This window comes from Pelodiscus sinensis, chromosome 8, assembly GCF_052426305.1.
Source record: "Pelodiscus sinensis isolate ZL-2025 chromosome 8, ASM5242630v1, whole genome shotgun sequence".
NCBI classification, from domain to species: Eukaryota; Metazoa; Chordata; order Testudines; family Trionychidae; genus Pelodiscus; species Pelodiscus sinensis.
The window spans coordinates 64,510,681-64,528,046 of record NC_143059.1 but is presented as its reverse complement, the minus strand read 5'-3'; the positions used below and the strand labels follow the sequence as shown (position 1 = coordinate 64,528,046).

The following is a 17,366-nucleotide window of genomic DNA, read 5'->3' as shown; positions in this document are numbered from 1 at the left end:
ATATATTTACCAAAGGTGAAAAGTACATGACTACATGAGAGACTGAGATTTCATTTTCATTCCTGCATGTATTTATACTACATATAGCCTCAATAACAGTTTCTTTTATTATTTATTTTTTAAAAGTGTCAACTTTCTATTTTATATGGCTGACATGAAGACACAGATTTTTAGGTCTTTTAATCTATTTCAAGGCCATGCTATTTATATAAGGGTGGTTTGGGGGTTTTTGTTTAGTTTTCCTTTTTCGTCTCCATCTTTATAGAAGGGAAAAAAAGACATTTTATTTATTCACTAGATTCTTTATGTTGCATTGAATTGCAAGGATAAAGTATTTTCAGGCTTATGGATGAAGAGAAGATAAAAGATCTCATTTTAAGCCATTATATATGATTTCTAAGTACAGTTTTCTTGTGGCTAAAATATTTAAAATAAAATACTATTTGGATTATTTATCTTGGATTTTATATGCATATTTCATATGAGTTAGATGCTAAATTTATGCTAAACATATGTTTGTGTGTGTGATAACCTGTTAATTCCCAATTTTTAATTATAGAAAATAATTCATTATCATTTGTTTTTTATAATCTTATAACACCATTACTCATTTTTTCTCCTGAACTGGAAAATAACCAAAAAATTAGATCAATTGTTTCGTAAGAGAAAGGATGATCTCATAGTTAAGGAACTGGGACTAAGGCCATGTCTTCAGTAAAAGGAAGAAGGATGCTGCCATGATCAATCTTCCAGAGTTCAATTTAGCTAGTCTAATTAAGACTCGCTAAATCAAACTCAAAGTGTGGCCCGTTAGGTGGCAGGTTCTTTTGCTTCTGTGGGAACATTTGCTTCAGTCAGCCTTTACTGTAGGGATGGCAAGGAAATTTGAAACAAGGTACATCGATAATTAATGTGTCTGGAGTTGCACATCTTGATTCAACATTCCCTTTTAGTGTAAACCTGGCCTAAGGTGATCTAGGTTAAATCCTGTGTAATCTTGGGTAAATCATTTCCTTATTTCTCAGTGTTACATCTGTAAAATGAGGATGCTACTACTTTGTGACCTCAGAAACACATTATGAGACTGAAAATCTGTTCATCTTCGTGTGATTCTTACATTTCTAAGTGACGGTGCTATAAACAAACAAAACTGAACGGCAGAGTTGCTGGCTCTGGTGTGAGGTTAAGACTGAGATGGATGTAAAAAAGAGGGTGAGAGAAATGTAAGACTAATGTACAAGAAGGTCTTCATTTCAGACTTGCTGTTGGGAAGAGCTGTGGTACATCAGTCAGTCCTTGGCTAGTGTAGGATTTAGTTTGGAGGAGGTGCTAAATTCATGGTGTACTTTCAGCCGGTCAGATTATCTCATGCAGGATCTACTATTGGTAAAACTTCGATCTCCACTGGAGTTTAAGATGTTCGTGGGAGACCATCAGCGTAGATAGCTGCATCAGCCAGTATAGAGCTTATCCATAACCATGCATATAGCAAAGAGTAATGGTGCTATTATAACCCACGCCCACAGGGTGAGGCACACTGTCCCATCTAGTGGCACCATTTACAGAGAGCACAGTGAGTCTCCTCTACAGCCTAAGAGCCTGCTGGTTTTCAGCTCATGTGGTAGAGGCTCAGAGGTCCCAGGTTCAATTCTGTCTGTTGGCGTTACACTATCCTAATTGCTCTGAACTGTGATGTAATATTATTGATTGCTATTAAACAGCATCGTCATTTCATTGGCAGCTGAAGTGAGAGATAATTTGTACAAACATTTTTGAAAGTGTTTGGAGAGCCTCAAAGACGATAGAGGCAACATACTTTATACCGTCATGACTTTCACTCTGTGAGTCCACGGGGAAGGAAGATGTGGAGATAAAACTTCTGGACTCAGGGACAAAAGCTGACTCTCACTGGCTTCATGATTTATGTAACAGAATAAGTAGCTTTCCTTGGCAAAGAGCATCACTATTGCAGTCAAAAATAAATATATGAAATAGTGATTTCTCAGAATAGATTATTGATCCTCATTGACCCATTTGGATTTGGAAAGGTTTTTGGAGAGAACCTGCCAAAGATCTCTTAATCCCCCTCCCCACCAGCAGTGCACTGCCCTGAAAAAATAGAAACAAAATACTGTTTTGCTACAATAAATAATAAGGGGGGAAAGCTGATGATGATGACCTAGGAATGCATCTAAATGTCCCAAAGTAGCATGCACAATAACTCTATGGTTTGCAAAACTAATCCTTCTATAACCAAAAGCTTTCCTTTAACTGGTACACATTCAAGATGCATATTCGTTTCACAACTCTGTACACCTGAAAGTTGTAGTATTGTGAGTTTGGTCTTTAGCCATCACTCCACCTATGGAGACGAGAAGAAGCGCTCAAATTGTCAGTGCTAGGAGAGATAGCGAAAGGTTGAGGTAGTTAGTAGCACTGCTCTAGATGAGATTTCTTGTGAAGAGTCTTTATGGAACACGTCTAGGGCTTATGCTCTTTGCTGGTCATATTTTAACAATTGCCTTTGAATTATTGATGATTTATTAAAGCGATACCAGCAAGCAATGGAAAATTTAAATCTCATGGGCCACTTTCCTCAGAGGAATCATCTTGAGGCATGAAAGTGATCAAATGAGATGAGTCATTTATAATTCTTCAAGAGGGAACTGTTCACGAGCTCTGTGGCTCCTTAATAGCTGGCCGATGTTCTGTTTGGAACAAGACAGAGTATGTTGTTTGTGTGTATCATCTTACTTGTCTGCAAAGCGCCTAGGATATGGTCAGCATGCTTTATAAATAATATGCCACCTTATCCACATTATCTATGGAAATAGTTTACATATTTAAAAAACTTTATGCATTACTTTACACACACATTATATAGAAACCATGTTAGCAGTCTCTGGTGTTTTGCAGACACGGTGATAGGCTCCCTGCCCCAAAGATGGTGCAGTAGAACTAAACAACATGTACGTGAGGTCTGGGATGCTGTGTTCGTTGGGGGGGGAAACCACAATGCTTCAGAACATTGATCAGCTTCTGTTGTAGGCACTGGTTGTGTGTGTTTAAAATTCTATTCACTGAAATGAATGGAAATGCTTGTTGCAAGTACTTGTCCTCTGAAACTGAAAGGAGGAGCAGGTGCACAAGATATCAGAGAAGTGCTCTGTTTGATAAATATATAGAGCTACTCATATTAGAGTTTCTATTTTGTCCTCTTGCTCATTTGACCCAAATTCTATACAGTTTTTTATGGGAAAATATTACTATGTTTGACCTGTATAATATAGATTGGTTGGGAAGCCTATTAAATCTGTCCCTCTTCTCTAAACTGCAAGTTCTAAGACCAGTTTGAGTTTGGGACCCTCTGTAGCCTGCTTTCTTTGATCCATGATCTGAGAATATAGAATCCTCGTTTGAAGGGCTGGACTCCATTGTGACAAGGAAGGAAAGAGGTGGCCCTGAAGAAAACATCTGCACATGGAAAGCCACCCTATCCCTATTGTGTGGCTTTAATCACACTTTCAGGGCTCTCTTTGTTCTATGTTGTTACTTTGCTTTTATTTTATTTCAGTATTAAATTTCATTAGCATTTTTTGGTAAAACAGCTTGCAAAATTATCTTTTTTTCTTTTTAGTATTTTGCTAGGTTCCTCTACAAGCTATTGCAAGGGCATGAAACATAATCCTAGAATTTTTTCTTAGTAGGGGGAAGCTTGAGATAAATATTATTGTATGTTTTGTAGGACTGGGCCTCTACATACTGACCATGGGTAATTACAGTGAGTAATACTTAAAAGGGACCTTGGTCTTAGATTATTATTAGACTACTTTAATCCTTACAGTATTCAAACCAGAAAGTTTTTATGTAAACATTTGTTTTGCATCTCACCAATGAGTGGTTTGTTTATTTTTTTTAGGTCAGTGAAACAAGTTTGTTCATTTTCATTTTAAAGTCAGTTGCGTTTTCCAATTCTCAAGCCTGGTTAGCACAATGTCTTTGTGTTTTGGGTTCTTAGAAGTGTAGGGGAATATATAAATAAGAAGGGGAAAAAAAGAAATACCATAGAATTATTTTTCAAAACACCTCTGAAAATATTTTGTCACCTCTTGCTTTATTTTCACCACTCCTCATTTTAAAAATACTCACATGATGGGCTTAAATGTACTTGACAGTAACCTCTTATTAAACTAGATTGTTAGTTAAAAGAAAAAAATCCAGCCAGCCTATTAATTGTTTGTTGCATGGTGAGAATATTTTGTACATATTTCATTACAGTGGCCACTGCGTTTGCCAAAAGTAACCCCGCACAAGTGATATCTGAGACAAGTTTTTTTCCATATATAGAAAAGGAAATTACTACCCAGATTCTAGTGGGTAGTAACCTTTTGACAAATGTTGACTTTTGTAGATGGTGACTACAGTACTCTCCATACGCACTCGTATGAATTGTTGAGTTGTTTTTTCTCACTATTTTTTTCCATACAAAATTAAAGACGTTTCAGGTCATGAACAGGTGGGGTCACAACCAACCTGCCCTTCCCATATTTCTAAATTATAGAAAGATCTCAGCTTGGTGGGGGGGGGGGACGTGCAGAGAGGCAGTGTTGATCTGTGGAAAGGGCCATGAATCACCAACTTCTGGCAATTGAACTATGAGGTTAAGGAAATGTCTCCATCTACCAAAATGCTAATAGTGTTAAAACCCTTCTGTCATTCATTTCAAGGCAGTGGTTTCAGACATATGAAAGACTTGGAGCTTTTCTTGAACTCTCTTTTCTTCCCAACCATATTTTTACAATTAAATACTGGATGAGAATTCTTTTTTCTTTTCATCCCCTTTATTTTTTCTTAATATGTATCAGCTGATTGCTGTTGTCTTATTTGGAGACAGACAACAAGCCTCCTTTCAAGAAGGACAATTAAAACATTTATGCCGATTTTTTTTTTTAATAGAAAACCATCTGTGTGATAAGGTGAACTCTCTGACTGCTTTCTGGGGAAAGAGGCTACGCCAATGTTTAACAGAAGGCAACGTCCTGCCTTCTGCTGCACAGGTTGAGAGAGGAAAAAAAGAGGGGAGGGGCAGAGGACCCTGCCTCTTTCACCACACAGAGTAACAGGGTTGCAGTGTTGCTTGCACGGATGTTAGGAAGGATCCCAGACAATGCATCACAGACCTAAGAGACTATAATTCGCTTGCATATGATGTGGCCAGCCGCCAACATGTTTGCTGAGGATAGTAGTATGTGCTAGAAAGGATATACACTGCTACTGTTATCAGCCTACCAAACAATGAAGGTTCTTTGTCTGTATAGTATCCCGTGTTAGTACTCTTCCTCTCTAATTGCCTACTAATGGTTCTTATCTGCCTCTCTTGACTATCCAGTCTTTAGGTGCTTTAGCCAGTGGTCCCCAACCTTTTGGGGCTGCCGGGCGCCCCGGGGAGCTGGGGGCGCGGAGGCCACTCATGCGCCGGGCACCTGGGGGCGGAGCTACGCACATGCCTGGGGGCGGGGCCACCCATATGCCATGTGCCCGGTGCTGGCACCACCCATGCGCCGCACTCCCGGGGCCGGCGCCACTCCTGTGCCAGCTGCCCAGGGGCAGGGCATACACCGTGCGCCCAGGGACGTAACAGCCCGTGCACTGCATGCCCAGGGCTGCTGCCGCTCCTGTGCTGCGCACCTGGGGACGGCACCACTCCTGTGCTACGTGCCCAGGGGCGGGGATGCCCATACACCACATGCCCGGGGCTGGCACAGCTCATGCATCATGCGCCTGGGGGCAAGGCCGGCCCTGATCACTTGGTGGGTGCACAGAAAGGGCACGGCGGGCGCCATGGCGCCCGCGGGCACTGCATTGGGAACCACTGCTTTAGACTATTGGTTTTTCCCGTTACATTCCAGCTCCACTTTCCCCTTGATATTTTTATTCTTACTGCCTCTTCTTGTTCTCTCTCTCCCCCATTTTTTTCCTTCTTACTTCCCTTCCCTTCCACCCTATTTATTTTAGTTCTAGACATCCAGCATTCTGGTTATCTGAAGAAGTTGGCTGTGCCCACGGAAGCTCATGATACAATCTGTGGGTGCATCTAGACTAGCAAGATTTTGCGCAAAAGTGGCCGCTTTTGCGCAAAAACTTGCCAGATGTCTACACTGGCCGCTTGAATTTGTGCAAGAGCACTGATGTTCTAATGTAAGAATTCAATGCTTCTCGCGCAAATAATTTGACACTCCCGCTCAGGGATAAGCCCTCTTGCGCAAGAATACTTTAAAGTGCTACCAGACTGTTTGGGTTTTGTTTAAGTTTATCCTGTACAGACTAACTGGGCTATCCCCAGAAACTGCTACTATAGTGCTGCTATTTCAGGGGCAGCACTAAATTATGTTCCTCCTTTCTTGTTTCCTTCTCTTCCCCTTGCAGCCCACAGCCGTTTTGCCTTGCCTCTAGCAGGCCGGAACACATCCCAACCATGAGATTTGCACCTTCTCCATCCCCTCTCTATAGCTTCATTCAGTGAGGATAAGATTTTATTTTCATTGAATCTCTTTCTGATATCACCTTTAATTAGAACTGCAAGTGGCTATATAAATATAGTGACCACTTTGCTGCCATCATTTGTAAGAGCATTATACAAATTCACCTAGCGCTTGGACCTCTTTTGCATGAATTGCCAAACTACTACTGTTATGGTCACCACTGTATCAGCTACTTTTGTCACAACACGCATGGATGCCAATATTTTTGTAAATAGTATGAAACACACATTTCCAAGCAGCCCAGTGCAAGGCGTCTGATTATTATATCCCTTGACTGTCATCTGAATTTTTGTATCAGTTCAGGTTCCAATTATGAACAAGTTGACAGTGTTGAGATTAAAAAAAAAACAGAAAATGCTTAAAGTGAAAATTTCCCAGCAAACTCTCACCCTGGAGCAATCTGCTTTATTCTGCCTGCACAGGGAACAACAGAATAAAAGCAAAGGCTATGTGAAGGCAATAGGCTAGAGGTTATAATCGTGGTTATCCGTTGTTTGCTCATCTTCAGTGTTGTACTCCTTCTACAACTAAGGAGAATAAATGTTACTTGTTTTTAGGCTTCTCCTTTTAGCTGTTTAGAAAAACTAAAAGGTTGAAAACCTGCTGAAACATTTGTTCAGTACATTTGCCTGCATTATGCTTCTCGGAATGGTATTTAGCGTTATTGTTAATGATTGAAGCGTTAGCATTTTTAATTGTGTGAAGTACTTAAAGTCCAGTATTGCTACTTCTTGGGTTAAGTCCATTAATACTCAAGAGTCTGTCAGAAATACACTGAAGTTGAATAAGGCCATAAATGTTCCAGTTGTAAAGAGCATCTAATGCTTTTTTTTTCCCCCAAAGGCTTTAACAAATTAAATTTAAAAAAAAAACGACGACGAGGTGACTAGATAAAAGGCTTTCTTGGTTCAGTTGTGTTTAGTTTTGCTTTTTTCCTGTAATTGCTGAGGTTGTTTTGCTCATAAAGAGGGAACTGATGCCAAACTAGAGGGGTAATTGCTAAATTCTGTTTTAGGATATTGTGAAACTTCTCAATTTGACTTTAATAGAAAACACCATTTCCCCAGTGAGGAACGTTTATTGCATATTATTCCCCCTTACACAGTTGGCATGGTTGGTAGTCAGGATATCCCCAGAACTGAATGAAGATGGTAGGGGACCTTGCACAAAGGTACCTGTATTTTTACCCGATTCCAATCACCAGTGTCAGGCTGCCACATAAATGATCATTCTAACTTCACCACCTATGACAGTGTTTCTTAAACTGTGCTCTGTGGCATACCGGTGTGCCGCAAAGCAGTTGGAGGTGTGCTGCAGAGTTCAAAATGGCTACCCTTGAAGGGACAGGTGACTTTTTTTTTTTTTCTCAATAACTTCTCCCCCCCACCCCGACCCCTTTTTTTTTCTCTCTCTCTCGACAAAAAATCCTTGGTGTTCCTCATAAAAAAATATTGCTTGGTGTTCCTCGGTCTTAAAAAATTTAAGAAACACTGACCTATGAAATAGGAAAAGATCAAATTCAGCCTTTACTTTCCGTTGCCCTTGTCTTGCATTTGTATCCACACAGAGACTTTTGTACCTGTACAAATTCACATTGGTGTTCTAACATGTGCCAGGGTCTCTCACCAGCATGGAGAACTACCTTTGATATCAGTATGAGTTTCTCATACATGAAGCTTCGGGGGTAGCCAAGTTAGTCTGTACAGATAAACTGAAAGAAACAACAAATAGTCTGGTAGCACTTTACAGACTAACAAAACAGGTAGGTGGTATGAGTTTTCATGGGCGCATCCCACTTCTTCAGATGAAGTCTTCATACATGAAGACTGGAATAGATCCAGAAACCTTGTACAGTATATTGTTCAGTCACTGTCAAATTGTAACTTTTCTAGGCACTTCTTTTTATGTAATTACTTAGTGCCTTTTTTACACCAAATTGTCCAACAGTTTCAGGGGGTTCTATCTGCTTGTTATAGGACCCATTAGTTAGAAAGTCATTTACTATGAAAGATGCGTTGACACAGTCTGTTGGTAATGGGCCTAAAACCCCAGTTCTGGATACCTCCCGCCTTTAGAATTTGCATCCAGATCTGAATTTTGCAGCTGAACGCATATATTTGCCAGTAATTAGCCAAATCAAAATCTGAGCTAGAAACATCCCCAGACTTGTAATCCATATTCATACTTTGAAGAACAGACACACCTCTAGGCTCTGAGATCTAGTAAGTCAATTTCCAATAAAAGAGTTTATTTAATTTAAACTAAAATAAAAGGTATTGCATATCATTAAATATGTATTTAATGATTTAACGAGGGTAGCACAGAATATGAGCAACGTGAGCAGAGGCAACACAATCTTTTCCCCCCATACTAACTTGTTTTATCCCTGATCTGGGAGATTAAACCTAGAAATGAGAAGTTAGCTCAGACTCCAGACCCACTCGGCCCTGTGTCTTTGCTGATTCTGCAGTCATGCTATCGTGTCAAATCATACAGTAGTTTTCATTCTAAACCCTTATGTATAGTTGATACTACCGTTTAGGCTGACGAGGGTACATTTTAAGACAAACCACAGGAAATGGTTTGGAGAGGTGGGGAATATTAAGAAAATATTGTAGTGCTGCCTTAGAAATAAAATTAAACACTAGTGACTGTGTTTTCCTGCACAATGTTTAAAGCAGAGGTTTTGAAAATTTTATAAAAATATAGTCATTATTGTATGTTTTGAAGCACATCTGTATATATTTAATTTTAGAAATATATACAGATGTACTTCAAAACATACAATTATTTGTCATAATAACAGAATGTGACATTTGTCACAACAAACTCCTTTAGACAGAGGTAGTTTAAGCACTTATAAACAAAGCACTTTTCTTTCTCCCCTTCCCTAGTGTGCTTGGACAAATTGCCTCCCCTTGATGCAGCTATTTTCTGTGTGAGCTTTGAGAGTGGAAAGTATTCAAGTTATTGTTTACTGTGGTATTTGTTTTAGCTGGGAAGTCAGGTCACAGCAGCAAAATCAGTAATAGTTCTTTTAATGCTAATAGACTGTGTTTACTTTGGTATGTAGAAAATGGCAACAACAAATCATTAATATGAGAGAGCGATAGTGCTATTCAGAATCTTTTATATATGCTCCATGAACCCTGTTGCAGGATAAGGAAGAACAGTCCTTAACTTCAGTTGGTTGTTCCCATTGCCTTTTTTCCCTCTTGAAAAACAGTAGATTAAACTTTTTTTAAAAAAGATCCCTGTATTATATGAAGAACAGTTGGACAAGACAGACTAATACTTCTTTTCAGCTTTCTTCCAAAATAAAAACATGCAGTACTTGTAGGGTAAGGAGTGGTTGTGGAAAGCAATAATTGAAAAAAAAACCTGTTCTAAGACCAAGTCTAGAAACTTTGCTGCTAACATAATATCCATTAGAGGTGCCATTTTTTTTCACCTAGCAAGTCTACACCAATTAAAGCCTTCTGCAGAAGAAATACTGGCATAAAAGTGCTTTTTGCTGGTAACGTTAATTTTATTAGGACAGTTGTATAGTTTGTATAGTTACAAGCTATATTGTCAAAACCAGTTTTTACTGGTACACTGTGTTGGGAGGGTTTACCATTAAAGCTGAACTGACCATGCTATGCTAGCAAATCTTTCCTAGTGCAGATTGTAATTCCTAATCCACTATTTTTGCATTCAAAATAGTTTTCCATTCATTCCAGTGGTTATTAAATCTCATAGCTATAGCTTTCTAATGTGTATTAACAGCTTTGGCTTTGTTGCACTGTAATTACCTTGAATTTATTAATCTGCATTTCGTCTTTCAGCCATATTTTGAGAAATGCTAATAAATCTATATTGTAACACATACCCTTGAATGAAACGAAAGGCATTTATTTGCTATTCCTTGTGTTTAGTGATTTTCCTAGCTACAGCTCAAGCCCAAAAGCCAATCTGCTTTATAGCTTTTTCAAAAGATGGAGAAAAATGAATATTTCCTTGGATTTACTTTCTGCTTAATTACAGAGATATGTTTATAGTGAAATATGTTTTCTCTAATAAATTAAGAGGCTGAATATCCAGATGCTATAGATCTTCATAACAGTTTTTTCATTATTATAAATTTGGATCCTGAGCTAGGTGGCATTAACTCATGGGATTGCATAGTTAGTTATATATGTGACATGAACCGTTAATGTAAACTTTCATCTTGTATATTCATACTGGATGAGAGAGAGTCTGATTATTTTGTGCTGAAACTCACTGCCTTACCTGTGTTCAGTAAGTGGGAATCAGAAAGGACAGAAATACATTCCAGGTCCCAGTTTCGCTCTTGTGCATACCCCACTCTCTCTTGAGAGAGAGGCTATTAAGATGGCAAGAACAATAGTGCTGTCAAGATACCATTACTGAGGTGATTACTGGATATGTTGCATAGTCTACTATCCATTATCTGGACTGTGATATCCTCCAGTTATTTTTTTTTTTTATGTCCACTGAGTTTGTAAAGTGTGTGCCAACAAACTGGATGCTGTTTTCCAAGGTTATATTTACTGTTATCCATTTACTTAGCTTACCTTTGCTTAATTATAATTTAATGCAACTGAAAGTTAGCACGTTGTTGTTTTCATAAGAAAATTATAACTTTTCCTTCTATAGGAGTAAAATTAAACTAGTGCTGAATACTTTTGAAAACCCCATATTAAAATTCAGGTGACAGTAAAATGCACAGGTATTAAACCTGACTATAACAGAAGAATAATTTATTCTGCTAATTAGCTTGTTTCTACAAAACCCATTATTATCTTGAAAATGGTTTTTAAACTAAAATGGTACTGATAGTACCGATCTTGAAACTGGTTTTTAAACTAAAAACTAGAATATAATCTTCCAGATAAAACAGATGCTCTTATTATTCTGGCAGGATATAGAACACTGAGTAGAGGGTTTAAGTATATTTGGCAGACTGGTCTCCCCTCCCCCTCTCCCTCAGGCTATTAATCATAATGGTCAGGAAGTCAACCCCATGCTCTGGGTATCCCTAAATCTTCAAATCCCAGAAGCTGGGATGGGACCGATTATTCAAAATTGCCCTGCTCTGTTCATGCCTCCCGAAACATCTGTCACTAGCCACGGTCAGAAAACAAGGTACTGGGCTTAGATGGACCTTTGGTCTGACCAAGTATGGCCATTCTCGTATACCATTAAATAGCAGTTTTCAGTCAAAAGCTGTTTCAGATACAAGTATGAAGTTATGATGAAGGTGAAATTATGGCGTGTGGGATGAAAGTTTTAGACTGTAGTTTGAATATTGATTTTGAGTGTGTGAGTTTTGGGAACCTTAAATTGTCTCATGCTAGTGTTTCAAAAAACATAGTCAAAATCAATGGGCTACTTTTGAGCATTTAGGCCTCAGTGTTTTTATTTTCCTTGTGGCTTTGGAGAGTTAGACTCAAATATGGCTTCAATCACACGTCTAGTTGTCTAATACCGTGGCTTAGAGGCATCTTTTTAAGTTTAGCAAAATAAAAAGTTGAGTGCACATGCTCAGTACAAAGTTTTCAAAAGCTTATATAACTTGATGAAACCCAAATACTTTTTCTACAAGACAAGCAAAGGCTTTTCTTCTTAGTGATGGCTATTTCCATGCCCTATTTTGGCTTTTATCCTCTAGCCATTTCAGCTTCAAAGCTCAACAACAAAAGTCACACAATTTTTATAATGGGGGGAAACTCTGCTTTTTTTTTTTTTTTTTAACTCTGCATACTCAAAATGGTTGATCTCCTGCTTAAACGTATCAAAAAAAAAAAAAAAAAACCTCTGGCAAAACACAAGAATGGAAAATTTTAGCCTGAAAGATGGAAATAGCAGGAAACTGAGCAGCTAACTACTCGTAGGAAGTTACAAAGGAAGCAGTTACATATCCGTTACTATAGTGGCTGCTACCACTGTAATACGATGACGTTCAACTGAGGGACTCAAACCATCTCAGAACAATTCTGTGTCAAAGACTCTGTGTTCTAACTTTTGCAGCCTCAGTTGTGTGGAAGAGATGCGTACACTGTGCACCTTGTTCAGTGGCATGAAGAGTGCCTGTTTACTCTGCGACTCCCTTGCACAGGTATAAGTAGCAGGAATGATGGTTAAGTGCTACTTAGTTGAGTAAACACATGCCTTAACCCTGGGGTATGAACATACATGTTCTCTACAGAGCTCTCTACTGCCCCAGTACTGCCTGTCCCACCCACACTGCTGTTTTTTAGCAGTGTAGCATCCTGTAGTTGCCTACCTGTTGCTGGAGTCTTTCCTTGCTGCAAGGAAACACGCCCAGCAGTTCCATGCTACCAGAGCCTTTCCCTGAGGTAGGGAATAGCCAGAGCCCCCACTACTTCAGGCAAAAACTTTGGAAGAGAACAAAGGCTCTGTCCACTGGGGGAGGGGCGGGGGCTCCAAATTTTCCTCACTGCCAAGTCTTTCATGGTAGCGTAGCTACACATCCCCTTAAATACTGCCTCAAGTGGCATAAAGCATAGACATAGCCTAAGAGTGGTAGCTGGAAGCATTCTGCCTGCTGAGTACAAGAACAAGAATTTTATTTCAGGTGGCTCTGGAAGAAACATTATCAGGTGTGGCAGTTTGTTGTTCCTCCAATGAGGTGCACGAGATCACCACTGCAGTATTCTAAATTCATGAAGCTAGTCCCCAAAAAATCAGATTTAAGAAAAATAATACTACTGAGTTGTTGGTTTTTAGTTTGCTTCTCTTTTGTTGCTTTCTGCCTTCACATTGTCAAGCTTTTCTCCACACCATTAGGTTTGGAAAATTATTTCTATTTGTTTTAAAATTGAGCTCCTTAAGCTATGATATGACTCCTGGACCTGGCGCTTTTAAGAAAAATACCAGCTATTGCATGGTTTGGGATAAAATTGCATAAGCTGGCAACATTAGATGCATCTTCCAGAACCATTCTCATTGCACTAATAGGGGAAGAGAGGGAACTCCGCACATTTGTGCCTCCCGCCCAATTGGTCCACTCCCCATTTGGGTCTAAAGTGCATTCAACCGTGTTCGTCACACCCCATTTTCCCAGTGTGTAAGAAATGCTAACTTCAGTTTTGCGATGCGCTTTTGAGGTGTGGACGCACTTTTGCACAAGAAGTTTTTGCAGAAGATCTCTTCTGCAAAAAGCTTCTTGTACAAAAACCCTGTGTGTAGACAAAGCCACAGACAAATTCTCTCAAATACATATGAGACAAGCAGTTGAAGAAGAAAATGGTATAACTGGTGCAAAACAAGGTTTTCTGAAGGGAGCTTTTCCTTTAAAGTTTTTCTCTTTATAATATCAGTTTTTCCAGAGATGCAGATGTGCACAATAATCCTATGGGGATATTGGTATTTGGCCTTTAGGACTGTAAGAGTCCTATTCCCAAGGCTAAGATCTGCAAGAGCCAAACTGTATTTGAAACTTTTACATAAGACAGATATGGAAGCTCATGGCATATTGCATTTCAAATCACATGTGAAAGAGAGAGACAGCTCCTGAACTGTAAGATGAATGGCACACAAGTAGGGAAAGGAGCTATATATTAAAAAATAGCCTTAGTCGCTTTTTTTAACTCATTAATCTGCCTTTACTGTGCGTATCTGCAGCAGGACAGCCTTTCTGTGATCATTTTTGACAAATGCTACAGACCCTTTCACCTCTGACATAACTGTGTAACAATGGCAAACCAAATATTGATAGCAAGCAATGCTTCTATGAGTACATGTGCTGAACAGCTGCCACTTTCCACCCCAAGACGGCTGCATATCTGTACAGGATAAAGTGATTCATTTATGCAGTTGTGTAAAGTACTTTCGTTCCTTTGGGATGTAAGGGAATAGATAAATGTGAGTTATTAACCCAGTTGGGCTCCCATTGTATTGAATGGGATTTTCACCATTGCCATAACACTGTTGTTACTTATTAACATGAGCATGTTCCAAGGTTTTGAAAATGCCCCAAGACCTGTTCCCAATCTATGCTTTACCCATAATAATACTTAGCATTTTTCAGCACCTTGCCTATGAGGATTTGTTATTTCTGACAAGGATATCTTTAGGGAAAAAATAAGGAACAAACACTTATCCACGGTCTCAGAGGAAATCCATGGTAAAACCAAGACAGGAGCCCAGGTCTCCTGACTCTTAATTCCTACATCTTAACCACAAGATATCTTTCCTCTTGTGTTATTTTTCCTTACTCACAATCCTTACCCTGGCATGTGCTGCCCAAGCACTCCAACAAATGTGACAACCCAGTCTTCTGAGGCTGTGACAGAAAACTATACGCAGCCATCGCTCAGATGATGGAAGGTGGTCTGTTATATACATTCCCTAATATTGTTATGAGGTTTTTGTTTCAACCTGAATTCTTTATTGCTCTAGCAAGGGGTATTTACACCCTTGAAAATAAAGAGTATGCCTCAAGTGTGCCTTTAGCATGAAGCGCTGCTTTTACAATTCAGAAGCCTACAAGGTATAGTTACACTCTAAATATCTACAATCTTTTCTATAAGTAGGTCAGGTTCATTTGGCTACAGCTGTGAGGAACAACACCTGAAACTGTAACTACAGACCAATAGACTGAACTACTTTCTCATTTTTAAAATCATGTTTTGGATTCATATTTTGCATGGCTCCCGTTCCGCTAACACATTTTAAAATGTGTGATAAACACCTGCATGGTTTTAATTGTCATAGAGTTTCAGTGTGACTTAAACTGGCATTGTAGTTCTCTTCTGACTACAGTGTATTGTTGAGAGTAATCCGTTACATGTGACAGTCTTTAGCACAACTCATGTGGGTACATAAGAGGCCTAAGGTTCATGTGTATCTGCTATGAGGGGAAGGGAAGTGAGTAAAAAAGAAAGATAAGTCCTTGGGGAGGGGGGGATTCCCCCGTCTCCCTGCATGCTATAGAGAAAATGTCCACAGAGGTTGGAAATATAGATGTCACGGACGAAGTCTTTGTACACTGCAAAGATTCATCTAGCCTCAGTTTGATAAAGGAAGAGAATCATTAGGCATGGGTGTTATTTCCAAGAGCACTTAAGCACATGCTGAATTGTAAGCACCTAAGTAGACTATGGAGGTCAATGGAATTCCTCACATGGTTAAAATTGTTCTGCTGGATTGGAGTCTGTCCCCTCTGTACGCAGTATATGTACACAGTAGCAGGAAACTGAACAGTGTGTCATCCCTGGGAATTACTTCTTGTGGGGAAGTTAGGCTTCCATCTCCCAGCTCTGCAGGATTTTCATGTGAACGCAGCCCTTTTACTTAGGCTATGCTAGCTTCCTGGCAACTGGCCCCTGTGCGTGTATGCGTCTAAAAAAGCATTGGGTGGTGATTGCCTCTTGAAAAACCTAGGAGCATTCCTCAGCTTGCAAAAGGGTCCAGAAGAGAGCCACGGTCGATGTTTCTGTTCTAAAGATCTTTCTTGTATCTTTGTTCTGTGGGATGATCTGATAACAGAGCACTGAGCTGCTGAAGGGGTTGTGTGGGTTGCCTAGCCCTGCTGGATACAATGATGATCAGCTGTGTCTCAGTTCTGAAGTTTGCCTCTTTGTTAAAAGTAAAGTAGCTTTAAATATCGCCCTGTTTGAAAGAGTTCTTCAACATTCAAAGCAAATGATCTTAGGGATAATAATAAGCATTAGCCTTTCCATGAATTGTCATACTTGGAATTTAGAAACTAGCTCATAGTTAATCAGTTAAGTTAATCAGAAATAAGATTCAAGTTAAAGCAATTAGAGAATTGCTACATTACTAAAACTGACTAATGATGTTTTACTGGTCTTTGTCAAAACATTATACAGTGGATGAAGTGTAATGTGTGGCTTAAGAATAAGTTATTTTGCTTTTAGTTAGTTCAAGAGTTACTTACCAAATTGTTAATGGACGTTATTCAAGATGTGCTGTGTAAGTCTTTTCCAATTAGTGTTAAGGTCTTGAAAGGCCAGTCTTAGCTTTTTATTAATATGTTCAATTTATTAATGTATTTTTATGTATGCATAGTGTGGCTGTCTGGTACATCTCATGATGTTGCATAATTATGGTCTTTTTAATTTGTTTTACCCAGATCTAGTCAGTGTTGTTTAAAATTCAGAAGTATTTCATAGCTTAATAACTTAATAACTCATTAGAAAGCCATGCCATGTACTTGAGGTTACCTCAAAGGCTATCCATATTTAACAATAAACTTGAGATAATTCCTTGACTACTTGACTGTCATTGACCACTTTAAATATTTAAGGTTGTGATTTGACCTTTTACCTAACATTTAAACCAGGTGTAGAAAATGAAATAAGGATTGTATACAAAATTAGGTTGGTTTAAAAATTTATTTGGCATTTTAGCTATTCTAACCACTACTTTTGCTGCTAATAATCAAATTCAGAAATATAATTTATGAAATACATATATATTAAAGTATTTTATAATATTGCCTTTATAATTAAATTGGGAATTTGTTCTCTTGTTTTAAATCTGATTTTGATCTTCATTACTAAATCTCCCCAGAGAAGATACTCATTCCTTCAGATTTTATTGATGTGGCCAACAAATATGTTGCCTGAATTGGGGGTTGATAAATGAAGCTTTTTAAAACACTAGTCTAAGAAAGTTACTTGATCATGATTTGCAGATCCTTCAAGCACATCTTAACTATGGCTCATTTTGCATGTTTCATCCAGGGTTGGTAATATCTTGTGCTCAGAACCAATTTGGAGATGGAGAAAGACATATTAAAAAGTTGTTGGCCAATTAGATGTTTCAGAATAG

General features: G+C 38.8%; 1 protein-coding gene across 6 annotated transcripts in view; it reads left to right on the top strand.

Annotated features, from left to right (window-relative positions):
* Nucleotides 1-17,366, top strand: part of VTI1A (vesicle transport through interaction with t-SNAREs 1A) — a 368,659-nt gene that overhangs the window by 245,237 nt on the left and 106,056 nt on the right. The window lies entirely within an intron of this gene.